At 38.7% G+C, this 14,256-nt stretch overlaps 1 long non-coding RNA gene across 1 annotated transcript in view; it reads right to left on the bottom strand.

Moving 5' to 3' along the window:
- Nucleotides 1–13,350, bottom strand: part of LOC123628415 — a 42,947-nt gene extending 29,597 nt beyond the window's left edge. Inside the window, exon 1 of the long non-coding RNA XR_006731632.1 lies at nt 13,294–13,350. This is a non-coding gene — a long non-coding RNA (uncharacterized LOC123628415). The remainder of the gene's footprint in view (nt 1–13,293) is intronic.
- Nucleotides 13,351–14,256: the final 906 nt, after the last annotated feature.

Here is a 14,256-nt window from a genome sequence, read left to right as displayed (position 1 = left end):
GTCATAGTGCCTATTGCTTACTGGTAGTTGAAGCCTGATGTAGTAACTTGTCCTTCCTATTGGAAGGGATTTTCAATATACTCAAGACCTCTGGAACCCTAGAAAATTCATCAAGGAAACTAGCTCCTGAATTTTTGTGGGTTTTATTTCCCACCCTATGGCATGCATGAATTCTATCAGGGTGTCTAGTGTAATCCCTACATTCTATCTATCAGGTCCAATCAGCATGATATCATCAATGTAATGGGACAGTGTAATGTCCTGTGGAATGGAGAGGTGATCAAGATCCACTGAGGACTAGATTATAACAAAGGGCTAGAGCACCGATATAGCCCTTCACAGTGTCTCTGTAAGATTATTATTACTACTGGTTCAGCTCTCCTCCTTATTACAGTAACTTCCAACACCTTGTTTTTATTGATTGAATATGGCCACTTGGTCCCAGTCACCCTAAGATCACAATATCCTTATTGGATTCAGAAAGCTCAATTTAATCCAGTAATTCTGACTGCGCTTTCTACCATAAGGAAATTATCCATCACAGAGTACTTACTGGAGAAAATCAACACATGCCTCAACAGCTTGTATGAATCTTCTGTGCTGGGGGATTTTTTCCACTATCCATTAGTAAAGGCCATAGAAAGCAGTAGTGTACTACAAAGTAATGAGGGCATTTTATTACTATCATATGTTACAAAATATCATAAGCAAGTGATATAATGTTTAGCACTAAAGTAAATGAGGCAGAATTAGTATAAAGAAAGGATGAGTGAAGGTGTCACCAAAGCCCAAAGAAGGAGGTAAGGGAGTTTGCAGTTGAGGATGTCTTTGGGAAGAATGATCCAGGCAGAGGCACCAGCTAGCAACAAGGCCCCTTGGCAGGAGCAGGCCTGGCACATTTGAGGAACACCAAGGAGGCCAGATTGACTGGAGCTGAGTGAACGAGGGGCGAGTAGTAGGAGAAGAATTCAAAGAGGTAATAAGGAGGCCAGATTGTATAGGGCCTTACAAGGCCATTGATAGAATTCTGGCTTTTACTTTGAGCAAAAAAATGCAAAACTATTGCAGGGTTTTGAGTGGAGGGATGACACAAAAATAATAGCAAACACACATGTAGACTTTATTCTGTTTCAGACTCTGTTGAAAGCCTTAATACATTTAATCCTCACAGCATCACTTTAGCAGGTAGGTGTCATTGCCATCACCATTGTTCAAATAAGTGAACTGAGACAAGAGAGATTAGAAAATTTGTCCAAGGATACGCAGCTAGTATATGGAACTGCCAGGCTACAAAGCCAGGCAGTCTAGCCTCAACGTCCATTCACTTAGCTGCTGTACTGAGTTGCTTCTTCTAATGGATCATCGGTTTTAAAAGGCTCACTTTGCTGCCATTAAGTATAATGTTCAGAAATACCATTTATCAGTTAAGTCTGTTGCCACGAGCTTGCCACCAGCGCTGCAAAGAATCATTGTGTCAGGTAAAGCACCAGATGAAGTCTGCAGCTTGAGTTCAGGGTCTACAGGTATATTGTTTGCAAAATGTCCATCTTTAGTTAGCAATAATGGGAGACTAAGAAGCTCCATGAACCTGTCCTTTCACAGAAACACCAATAAAATGAAAAGGAAACTGTCAGAATCAACTTTTCAGAAGTCTGGAATATAATCAGAGGATTACAGTAACCAAGTGGATGCTGAATCCAGACAAAGGGGACAAACATGGCAGGAGACTTTTGTGGCATTTTAACTTAGCTTTGATCTACTCTACTCCCTGGTGTGATGGCAATCTTAAAGATGGCAACTATTTGAAAGACACCTGGTTCCAGAAGGAGCAGAGTAGAACTTGTTTCCAAAGAATTATGTTTGTCTATTTTGACCTGTCTGAGGGTTCCCTGAAGGACAAGGCACTTGCCTTTGTTTTGTCTAACTTCAAACTCCCTCAGCATGGGAAAAATGCCTAAAGCAGAGAATGTTCCTCAAAAATACTGAAAGGCAAATGAACAAGCCACTGGCACCTGGGGCAAAAGATTACAGTTTGAGTAAATAACAAACACACTGACATCCTGTGAAAAAAAGCTTGGGAGAGAGTTACTTTGAGGAATAAGGGCTCTGAAAAGCTCCCACATATAATGGGGAATCTAGAAAGCACATGCATGCCCAGGACAGAATGCATGTTCAGACAAGTCTTGAGAAGCCCCTCAGCTTTCACCTCTGTCTGATTTTAGGCTCAGTGCAAGCAGAAGGGAAGGCTAAGGAATAGTTGTAAATGTATTAACTAAGTGTTGAAAGAGTGCTCCAACACAGAGCCAATCTGCAAATACCTGAGTGGTATATTTCTCTTTTTTTTTAATGGACTCATTTAAGGAAATTTCTATCAACCCACTAGTTGATCATAAGCTAAAGTAACAGATACTTTGGAGACCACACATAGCAATGACTTTTAAAAATTACTTTAGAAATGTCATAAAACAAGCAACTAAAATACACACCAAGCAATGACAATAAACCCTATAGAGGGGAAAACCTAATTTCCAGAGTTACTACAGTATACAATTCAGAATGTCTAGTTTTTATCAAAAAATTAGGAGGCATGCAAAGAAATAACAAAATATGGCTCACTCACAAGAGTAAATTATATTAACAATGAATGTCCTTCAATATGCACAGCCATTGAACTTAGTGAACAAAGACTTTAAACCAACTGTCTTAGGTATTCTAAAGGAACTAAAGGAAACCAGAATAAAGTCTCAACAAATAGGGAATATGAATAAAAAGATAAAAATTGTGGAAATGAATCAAATAGAAATTCTGGAGCTGAAAAGTACAATAACTGAAATTCAAAATTCACTGGAAGGTTTCAACAGCTAGTTTTAATAGGCAGAAGAAAGAATTAGTGAATTTGAAGATAGGTTAATTGAAATTATGCAGCCTGAGGAGCAGAAAGAAAAAAATTAAAAAAAAAAACATGAACAGAGTCTCACTGAAACATAGAACACCATTAAACACAACAAAATATGCATAATGGTAGTACCAGAAGGAGAGGAGGGAAAGGGGCAGAAAGAATATTTGAAGAAATAATGGCTGAAAACTTCCCAAATTTGATAAAAACACAAATCTACACATCCAAAAGCTCAATGAATTCCAGATAAGATAAACATGAAGAAATCTGCCACACTAAAACATATTATAATCAAACTGTCAATAGCCAAATATAAAGAGATAATTTTTTTTCTTTTTTGTTTCAGCATATTATGGGGGTACAAATGTTTAGGTTACATATATTGCCCTTGCCCCACCCGAGTCAGAGCTTCAAGCATGTCCAGCCCCCAGATGGTGCGCATTGCATTCATTAGGTGTGTATATACCCATCCCCTCCTCCCCCCTCCCATCTGCCCAACACCTGATGAATGTTATTACTATATGTGAACTTAAATGTTGATCACTTAAAAGCAATTTGATGGTGAGTACATGTGGTGCTTGTTTTTCCATTCTTGGGATACTTCACTTAGTAGAATGGGTTCCAGCTCTATCCAGGATAATACAAGAAGTGCTAGATCACCATTGTTTTTTGTGGCTGAATAGAACTCCATGGTATACATATACCACATTTTATTAATCCACCCATGTATTGATGGGCACTTGGGTTGTTTTCACATCTTTGCAATTGTGAATTGTGCTGCTATAAACATTCTAGTGCAGATGTATTTTTTATAGAATGTCTTTTATCAAAAAGTCCCAAAACAATAAATGTTGGTGTTGATGTGGAATGATAGGAACACTCATACACTGCTGGTGGGACTGAAAACTAGTACAACCCCTGTGGAAAGCAATATGGAGATACCTCTAAAAGATACAAGTAGAACTACCATTTGATCCAGCAATCCCATTACTGGGCATCTACCCCAAAGAACAAAAGACATTCTACAAAGAGAGAATCTTGAAAGCAGAAAGAAAAAAGTGACTTGTCCCATACAAGTGATCCTGAATAAGATTAACAGTTGATTTCTCATCAAAATCATGGTGACCAGGAGGCTGTGGCATTTAAAGTGCTGAAAAAAACTGTCAATCAAGAATTCTATACCAGTAAAACTACCTTTCAGAAATGAAGGTTAACTTTGTGTTATGTGAATTTCATCTCGAATAAAAGTTTTTAATGCTCATCTTTAACCATAAGAATCATACTCAGAGTTCTCACAAGATTATGGACTCTCAGTAATGAGTATAAATGAAGCAACATCTTAATCATGTCTCTACTTCACACTTACCCTCGGCCATAAATTTATTGACAGGCATCATCAACCCCCCTGCCCTCTTCTCCACCTCATGCCCTTTGCCAGTGGACATAAATAAAACTCTTCTATCCAACTCTTGCTGACCAGCTTTGCTGCTGCCTCCCTTCTTTCCTTGCCAAACAAGACTGTATTTGCAGATCAAGGCTTGTGATAATTGACTGCTTCTTCCCATCTTTACTTCTAGTATAGAATTTGCAATGCCCCTGGATCTCGGGAACTTGCTTGCTCATTCAGTTATTAATTTATAACTGGCCTTGACCTGCTGCATGCCAAAAACTGGGAACTTTTCTGGGTGCCTTCTACTTCCTTAATCTCCTGAAATTGGTCCTTCCTATTTGTACCCGTTCTTTACTGTGTTACTCTCCTTGGAATCCACCCCTGTCCCCAATATACAGTCAGTTTTCTGGGAGATTCTTCTTTTGCTAGGGAAGAAAACTGTGTCTGTTGGTTAACTGTGTTTTGCCTTTCATATTTTATCTTTTCTAGATGCAAACAAACTGTTCTAGGTGGTATTCTCATTGAAAATATATATAGAATTATAAGGTAATAGCAAGCATTTCAGCTTATGCACATCCTAGGCATTGTGGTAAGTTACACAACCTCTCTGGGCCTCAGTAAAATGGGGACAATAATTCCTGTCCTTGTAGTTTACACAGTTGTGAAAATAAGATGCAATAAGCAAAGGATCATAGCAAAGAATATTCATGATTAATAAAGGATTACGTTTCATAGTGAACATTCACAAAACCACTCAGTGGGAACCGGAGCTTTCTCTTTTGATAATTAATTCCATTTTTAGGATGCATTAGATTTTTAGGATTAAGGTTAGGATTGAATCAGCAGGTGCTCTATGAATGCTTGTTCACTGATGTGAATCAATGAAATGGTATTTAATGCTATGTACTGCCTCTGTTTCAAAGCATTTTGGACTTTGGTTAGATAAGTTCAGGACAGTGGGAGCCTAGTGGTGGGGACAATTGTAATAATGATGAACTGTTCTGCTGTATTAAGCCCTAGTCATACTATAAGAAACAACCCATGGTTAACAGCCTGGGTGACTTCAGGACAGAGATGGCTCATTCCTGTCAGCATCTTCCTCAGCACTGAGCACAGTGTCTGGCACATAGTAAAATTTCTGTGATTTTTTTTAATAAAAGAAGAAATGAATGGCCAGATTAAAAAATAATTTATGCCTGGCAATATGATTAATAAATAGGTACTGTGGAAATAGAATTGACCATGCAATCAGAATCCCTAGGTTCTAATCCTGATCTGTGGACTCCATGTGTGGCTTTGTGTACATTTCTTCCCTCTTCTGATCCTCACACATATCTGAAAAACAATGGGATAGTCATGGAGAGGGTGATGGATAAGGTGATTTCTAAGGGCATTCTTACTCTCCTGATGTTTTATGAAAGGAGTTACCACATTCTGACAAATGATGGATCAATCAAATACATGGAGTCAGAATATGGCTGTGGAGCATGTCATCATGGGATCCAAGTTCCAGTCTCTGTCACAGAATGTGAAAGAGACAAGATGCCTCAGAATCTGCAGCCTCAGAGAGAAAGGCAGTGGCCCCTGTCATTGTTAAAACCTTGTCTTTGCAATGCCGGGCAGTGGCACTGACTGAGGCTAGGGGCCAGTGTATCTGGAGAAATGCATTACCCTGATGCAGAATCTTGGCCGAAAAGAGGGAAATGCCAAAGACCCTGGGAAATGGAGGTAAAAATCACGATTAAGTCAAGACCTTCCTTAGTTTGTAGAACTCTAGGAAGTTGGAATTGGAAGGGCCCTGGGCATTCATCTAATTCAACTTCCTAATTTAAGGGACAGTAAAACATGACCCCAAAAGGAGAAGAAAACTAGGCTAATGTCACACACACGGTACATGACCATATCAGAACCAGATCCAGGTCTGCTGATTTAAAGTCTGGTGCCATGGCTATGTCTTTAAATCAGAACTCACACTCTCTCTTCTCTCTCTCTCTCTCTCTCTCTCTCTCTCTCTCTCTCTCTCTCTCTCTCTCTCTCTCTCTCTCTCTCCCCCCCCTTATAGCTTATAAGAGGATAATTCCATGAATAATTTAGAATTGGAAGAAAGGATATAAACTGGGCAGATCCTACAAAAGGAGGAAGCACATAATTTTGCCTGCAATTTCAAGGGATAATCACACTCTAGTTTAAGAACCTTTAGAGTATAAGATGTCACAGAATCCTCAAAGCACAGGACAGGGAAAGATTCTGTCATTGTGTCTATTCTTACTGAGTATCTCTTACAGCTCTGCTGTTTGACTATTTTCTTTATTGGAAAGTTTTATGATATTCTCATCACATCAGCATTGTATTGCTTTTACCCAAAAGCTATTAGGATACCCAGAGCAGATTAGATGTGATGTAAGATTTAAAATAAATTAGGAGAATTAAAATAGGCCAAATGAAAGTATGTTACTAAGAGTGAGAGTGACTCATATTTTAAGATTGTGTTCATAAAAGATGTCATCCAATTCAAGCATCTCTGGTCATTTTATATGCAGCATTTAAACCACTTTTCAGTTGGATTTCTGATGTCATAATTATAAAATATAAGACTCTACAAGTTATGTCTGCATCCATTCTATGTGGTGTTTCACTTGATTATTTTTCTGGTGCTCTACTTCCCAAAACTTCTATAATCATTCTAGATTCATAGGAACAAAGGGAAAAATATGTAAATGTGGAAGGACCTCCCACAAGGGGAGAACTGCTGAGGTGGAGGCATCTTTTTGTAAAGCTTGGCAGTGGATTCATGGAAATCCACCTGAGTTTGGAAAGGTAAGACAGTGAAGATTGACACAAATTTCTAAGTTGTGTTCCAAGTAGCCATCCTGTGGAACTCTATTTCTTAAATATGTACATCTTTAAAAATCAATTGTTTTTAATAGCTTCATTGAGATGTAACAGACATACAATTAACTGCACCTATTTACATTTAATTCATAGTCTCTACTAAATGATCAAATCACCATTTTTCATCTGAATTACTGCAGTAGTCTCCTATCCAGTTCTCTGCAACCAGTCCAGCTCTCTCCAGTCTATCCTCCGTAGTGTCACTACAGTCATAAGTTACAAATTGATGTTATTTCCCAATGCACACAAAATAATGTTTAATCCTCTCTAGCTGTCATATAATGTGCTACATTAACTGCGCCCTGACTACCTTTCCAGCTTCTTCTCTCCATTTCACGTTCTACTCCCCAGTCACTTTGAATGATGTGCCATTTCCTGAAGCTCTCTCTTGCTTTTCTGCATTTACTCATGCTGCTTCCCCTGCTCACCTCTCTCTTGTTTTACCTGATTAAACAAATTCTGCTCGTGCTTTAGGACTCAAGTAAAATACCACCTACATTTTCTGTCATTGTTTTTCTAGTGAGGTTCTGTACCTAGGTGTTCCCACATCACTATACAGCAATTCTCTTACCAGACTGCAATAGATTGCCTATTTGACTGTTCTTATTGCCTGTGGACTTTGAGAGCAGAGTCCTTAGCACAGCAGTAAATAAAAAAAATAACATTTTAAAGGAATGAATGAATGAAAGTTGATTAGTTGACTCTTTCCAAGGCAGAAATATTGTGGTGGAGTAGAAATAAGAAAATAGTCACTCAACAATACTTTGTTGAATATTTACTACTGCCTTAGGGGTTGAAAAAGTAGAAATGAATAAGATACAGGCTTTGACCTTAAGGAGCTCAAAGTCCACTAGGAAATAAAATGAAGGCAGCTCTGGCAGGCATAAGTCTAGACTCAGTAAGAGAAGCACTAAAGTGCTTAACAAGTACTGATGATTCTTAACACATTAACTGCCATGTGAGTTGTATTTAACTCATGCTAGTTTTGAGTCTGGGGCCTCGTGAAGCATATATAACTCACACACCTCTCTACCTTGGGAGCTGTGAGAACTGTTTTTCAAGTTGCATATAACTGACACACAGAATATAATAAGAAATCAATTTTTCATTAAATTAGAAAAGGTCATTTTGTTTTCGAAGTTTTTATTCTATTTTCATAATAAAACACCATGGCCCCAAGGAAAAAAATTTTTTTCTAGTGTGGCAGTCAATGTGTTAAATGGATCAATTAGAGGGCAGAACACTGTTGGACTTTTTTTTAGCCTTTAATCTACTCTTTTTCTAAATATATTTCCTGAGTAAACATATTTGGAAAGAAAAATGTCTCCTAAAAACAGTCACTATCAGGAAGCCAAAAGCAATTTGCAATAGAATGTATTAACTACTCTAAGATTCATTACCAAAAGTCAAGGGTTGAAGCAGGGGAGGCTGGAGAGAAGGGAAAAAGAGGGAGAAGGATAAGGAAGAGAGGGTGAAAGAGGCACTCAGTAAACTCAGTAGAATTTGTTATTTGGCATCATCTCCTTTCAAAAACACAGATTCAGGTCCTTGGTTTGATTCTTTTGCTTTTCCGATGGTCAGGTGCAAGTTAAAAAGAGAGTAACTAAGGAGGCTAGCTTTCTTTATTTTCTGGGAAGAGTGTAGTTTGAGAATGGGTGTTTCTTTACTTGCTTCTCAATGCTTGTTCTGAGTGAAATAGCTTAACATGTACTTTCCTAAACCTCTTCCAAGGCCCCCAACTCTGATCCTTCATCTGTATATATTTATATTCAAATTATGTTTTATAAGAAAATTTATTTCTCACGAACCTGTCTCTGATTTCTACATTTGTTGTCTTGATATTAAATTTGGGAGGAAATTTTTTGTTCTTGGCTTTATTACTCAACTTCTTAACCATGTTAACTCAATATTGTCAAACTTAAAATTGTACTTTTATCCTTCTTGTGAAGGATTAATCCACTGAAAACCAAAACTGGTTTTGACACTGATGTGGTGATTGAGTTATTGCCTAATGTAAAATTAAAAAGTACTGTAATTGCTTTGCTTTTGTATATAAACATAACTAAAATCATAGTAGATATGTGAAAAACATTAATAAATTTCAAGTAGAATTGACAGTCCCATTATTTCTGGTCATGAGAGAATCTTGGTATATCTTTCCTTACTCAAGGGTGGGCTTGTTGCATTCTGACTATAATTCACACCTGCTGGCTTCAGAAGGCCTAATTCAAAAAGTAGTCTGCATCTGAGAAGAGCCAAAACATCTTCTATCTTGGAACAACACTTCTTATTTGCTGGTGTTGATCTTGTGGACTTTTTGACTTTCTGAGTTCTGAATTCTATGTGCTGATGAGCCTGGACCTATAGCACCTGCTTGCTCCTCCTTACATTTCTTAATTTCTCTAGACTTAACTCTAGGCTCAGCTTGAACTAGGGTTTGCCATAGTTTTATGCACAAGTAGGCTCTTAGTACTAGGGACTTTCAGATACTCCTGTCCCATTCATTGCCTTGGCATGACACTCTCTCTAGGCCCAGGTAGGGAGTAAAATGACATTGCCTTTCAGAGTGTGCCTTGTAGTGCTCTTGTGGGTTAAGGTGTACACCATGAGCAGTCCCTTACCAGTACCTACCCCTACCATACCATTCTGTCACTAGCTTGCCTGGTTCTCACTGCCATGTCTAGTTTTTAGGACTGCCCAATATCTTTTCACTCCAGTAGGGTCAGAGTTGAGCTTCTAAATATGACTTCCATCAAAATTATTTATTCCTTGTCCTTTACTATTTCCTGCATCTTCTGAGAGGGAGATTCACTCCACATGGCTGAGATGGCCTACACACTCTTCATGTAAGGAAACATCCTGAATTACAGTGCAGTTATTAAGAGTATGGGTTCTAGAGCCAGATTTCCTGGGTTTGAATCCCAGCTCTACCTCTTAGCAGACAGTATGAATTAAGGCAAGTTATGTAATCTCTGTGTCTCTGGTTTTTCATATGTAAAATGTGGACAATAATTGTGTATATCATAAATGATAGTTGAAGAATTAAATGAGAAAAATCATGTAAGGGTTTTAACATAGTACCTGGCAAATGATAAATGCTCAATAATTATTAGATATCATTAGTACTGTTAGCTCAGTATATCAAAGAGTTCACTCCAATTCTTCATACACCAAATGGAATGAGTTGACTAAATTCTTCTATTCCGGCTTAGAGTCAATTAGACTATGAGGAATGAGCCCATGCAAATTATTTCATATCATACCCTAGAATTAGAGGAGCTTAACACTAACACTAGTTGTGTTAAGCTGGGGGAATAGGCATAGGACAAGTTTCTCTAGAAGTGTCTTTACTCCAAATATGTGCCACAGGGCCTGGTAGCTGTACAACTAAAAACACAAAAGCAAAACCTCCCAGAGGCCTCCCAGATAGCCTTCCAAGAAATCGTATTTTTATGAATATTTTGCTCTGTGGAGTCTTAGAGCCCCAAGGACTTTGTGTGTTCTGAAATAGGTGATTAGGATGAAAGCCTCCATGGAAATCCTATATACACTGTGATTTGAATCCTTACCCTGAGAAGAGAGAATCTATATTGGCCTTGAGTGTTCCCAGTCAGTTTTGTAAGATGTTAGGTTTGTAGGACTGCATTCTGTAGCCCAGGTACCTCTTTGTGGCTATGGGAGAGACTGTCTGGGGGTATTCACCTTTGGACCTGTCACTCTCCCAATATTTGGAGTTCTTCTAGAGATATTTTAAACTTGGCATTCTCCATAGTCCCTAAGACTCTTAGACACTGGCAATATTTGGAGCAGAGGTCCTACTCTTGTATGCATTATCCCTGGTACCAAATGACTTATCTAGGTCTTCATACCAAAGACTTCGTAAGGAGCATGCTGCTTATCTGAAAACTCAGGGTCCTATATATGCTATATATGTTATTTATTTATTTATTTATCTATCTATCTATCTATCTATCTATCTATCTATTTATTTATTTATTTATTTATTTATTTATTTATTTATTGACAGAGTCTCACTTTGTTGCCCGGGCTAGAGTGAGTGCCGTGGCGTCAGCCTAGCTCACAGCAACCTCAAACTCCTGGGCTTCAGCGATCCTCCTGCCTCAGCCTCCCGAGTAGCTGGGACTACAGGCATGCGCCACCATGCCCGGCTAATTTTTTCTATATATATATTTTAGTTGGCCAGATAATTGCTTTCAATTTTTTTTTTTTTTTAGTAGAGACGGGGGTCTCGCTCTTGCTCAGGCTGGTCTCGAACTCCTAACCTTGAGCGATCCACCCGCCTTGGCCTCCCAGAGTGCTAGGATTACAGGCGTGAGCCACCGTGCCCGGCCTTATATGTTATTCATGTTACTAAATTACTACGGGGTCAAGTGTTTGTGAAATAAGGTGAATGACAGGAATACTTTCAGAATATCCAAGCAAGAACTTGCCATTTAGAAAAGAGTGAAGTGTGCTGACAGCCTTCAGCTATTAGTGTTCAGGATCCATCTCAGCTTTTAAGCCAAAATCACTGTTTGGCGTAGGGCTGTTCCTGGGCAGGCCCCAGACAATACCTAGCAAAGGCCTGGCCATTTTTTTCCCAATGTAGAATTCATCTAATGAAAAATGTTTGTTCCAGAGCTTCCCCATTTGATGGGCTGAGACTTTGTTAGATTTGCACGGAGGTCTGAGGTGTTCTTTGCCCAATCCTGCTTCATTCTTCTTTTATTTTTCATATATGCCATATATCCTCTTATATTCCTACATTTCTTAGTGTCTGCTTCTTAGAGGACTCAAATGTCACAATCACCTACTTGTGATGTAAGCACATTTCAGAGGGAGTTGATATATTTGTTGCCTTTACCCCTACCCTCATTCCTCCTACACACACATAAATACATCACCAGCTGTTTGTACAAAAAAAAATTAAAAAGTGTATTCTTTTATACTGATCACTAGACTCAATTTGCTGTTATAAATAAGTGCTTCCATTCATCCCAGAATTATTCAAACATTTTTGATAGGCAAGATGGTTGACAAAAACCTCCACGGTGCTTATAATCAACTCTGGGTAAACAAAGGCAATACATAGAAGATAGCATTTTTCCTGAGATATGGACTCTTTGCATATAGTGCCATGCTATTTGTGCTTTGTAATTCTCTAGGCTTTTCCATCAAAATTCCAAGGTATTTCATAAACCAGCTCAAAAGTATCTGTCAGGGCAATATCTTGGTCTTTTCCATTACATTAGATGAGCATGACTAGCAGCTGCAAACTCTACTATTAACACAATACCTCTAGAATGACCACTTAGATGTTAAATGTGAAACCAGAAAAATTAAAATGTGAAAATGACTCAGAAAAGTGGAATCTCTGAGTTATATTATCTTGTCTAATATATTTCAGATGAGTTCTCAAATAGTGTCCTCAATTACAAATAGGATCCTCCAATATATATGAAGAGTCCAAAAATTCTTTGTCTTCCCTTTGCTCCCCCACATTGTTCTAGGTGAATAAAATCGGCCCTCAAAGTCATATTCCAAAAAAGGCTCCCAATTCAGCAAAAAAGGGCAGGGGAATTCTGATTCTAAAAGACCCTGGATGCTCATGCCATTGATAGCCAGTATAAGGTGGCCTTCACCTCATTCCAGGAATTCTTGAGACAAGAAAATATATTGGAACATCAACATATGCATTTTCCTCTTCTGTGCTTCATTGGATTTTACCTGAGACCTTCTCCAACCCCATCCACAGCTTTAGGGGAAGTTGTCAGGATTTAAGCAGAGAACAAAGGTATCAAAATCTTGGCTCTTGAGTTTTCCAAAATCCATAAATTCAGGAGTAAGATAAAAGATTTTGAAGTGTTTGTAACCTAGTTTTCCTTCTTCATTTGCTCTAGATTCTACAGACTGGGGAGGAATGAGGGAGGTTAGGAGTGGAGTCAGAAAGGGACTCCATCAAGTTTCACTGGGGAAAACCAAATCAAGGAACCCATTGCTCACCAATGGAGCATCTGGCAGAAACCATACCTGCCTACAACCATTCAGCAAGCCAAACCCCTCTAAACTCCTGGACACTTGAGCAAGGTGGAAAGAGAAAGAATTGTCTTGATACCTCTCATCAAATCAAGACTGGTGAAACACCCATTGCTACAAGGTTTGCTGTTAATCTCAAGTCATCATTGCAACAGAGGCAAATACCATCAGGTGATCCATTGGAATTGTTATGTGAGGGTCAGGAACTCTCAGTCATGCTTTTCCATTACCATTAATAGCGATGAATCCAGATGGAATGACATGAAGTCACCTGAAACAGGATGTTCTGGCCATTAAAACTGGGTTTTGAAAACAGATACACTGACTTAAATACTTGCTACTTGTGGATAACTTCCAAATTTCTATCTCTTGCCTCAACCTTCTAATTTTATATGGCCACCTTTATTAGTCAGGGTCTCAGCAGGAAACCTATGGCTCTCTCAAACTGATAATTTGAGAAAGATTTATTAAAGAGAGAATTTATTGACATGCAGACTGGGCTTAAGGAAACCAACAAGGTTCTCTGATGGTATTAACTCTGTAGCCCTTACTTTCTCTAGGTATGAAGGAATGAGAGAAGGGAGCAGTTACTAGAATCTAAAGGGAGATGGTAGCCATAGGGAGAGGGCTGCCTGACAGGAGTTGCGATGTTCTATAGAGGGGCACCACAAATCCCTGGTGAGTTAGCAGGCCAGTAGCTAGGGAAATAAATACTCTGCCCTCATTCTCCTCTAACTTCTCCCTCTCATCTCCTGGAGGAGCCTCCCATTGGCTGAAGCCAACTTGAAACCACTGGGCAAGTGGGCACACTGAGGTAACCCATGCAGGTCAGATAAGGGTAGAGAAGTGGGAAGCGTAGGTACAGGCAGGGGGTAATGGAAAACATTCAGCACAGACTTAATAAGAGTTAGAAATACATGTAAGAACTTCCTGGAATGACTTGCTCCATTGGATATTTTGATAAAAGTTATGAACCCTCCCACCACCACCAATGAAAAGCACAAATAAATATAAATATTTGATTTTTGCATGATTTCTCAAG

This window comes from Lemur catta, chromosome X (assembly GCF_020740605.2).
Source record: "Lemur catta isolate mLemCat1 chromosome X, mLemCat1.pri, whole genome shotgun sequence".
Taxonomy (NCBI): Eukaryota; Metazoa; Chordata; class Mammalia; order Primates; family Lemuridae; genus Lemur; species Lemur catta.
Note: the sequence above shows the minus strand (reverse complement) of the source record. Positions and strands in the feature narration are given on the sequence as shown.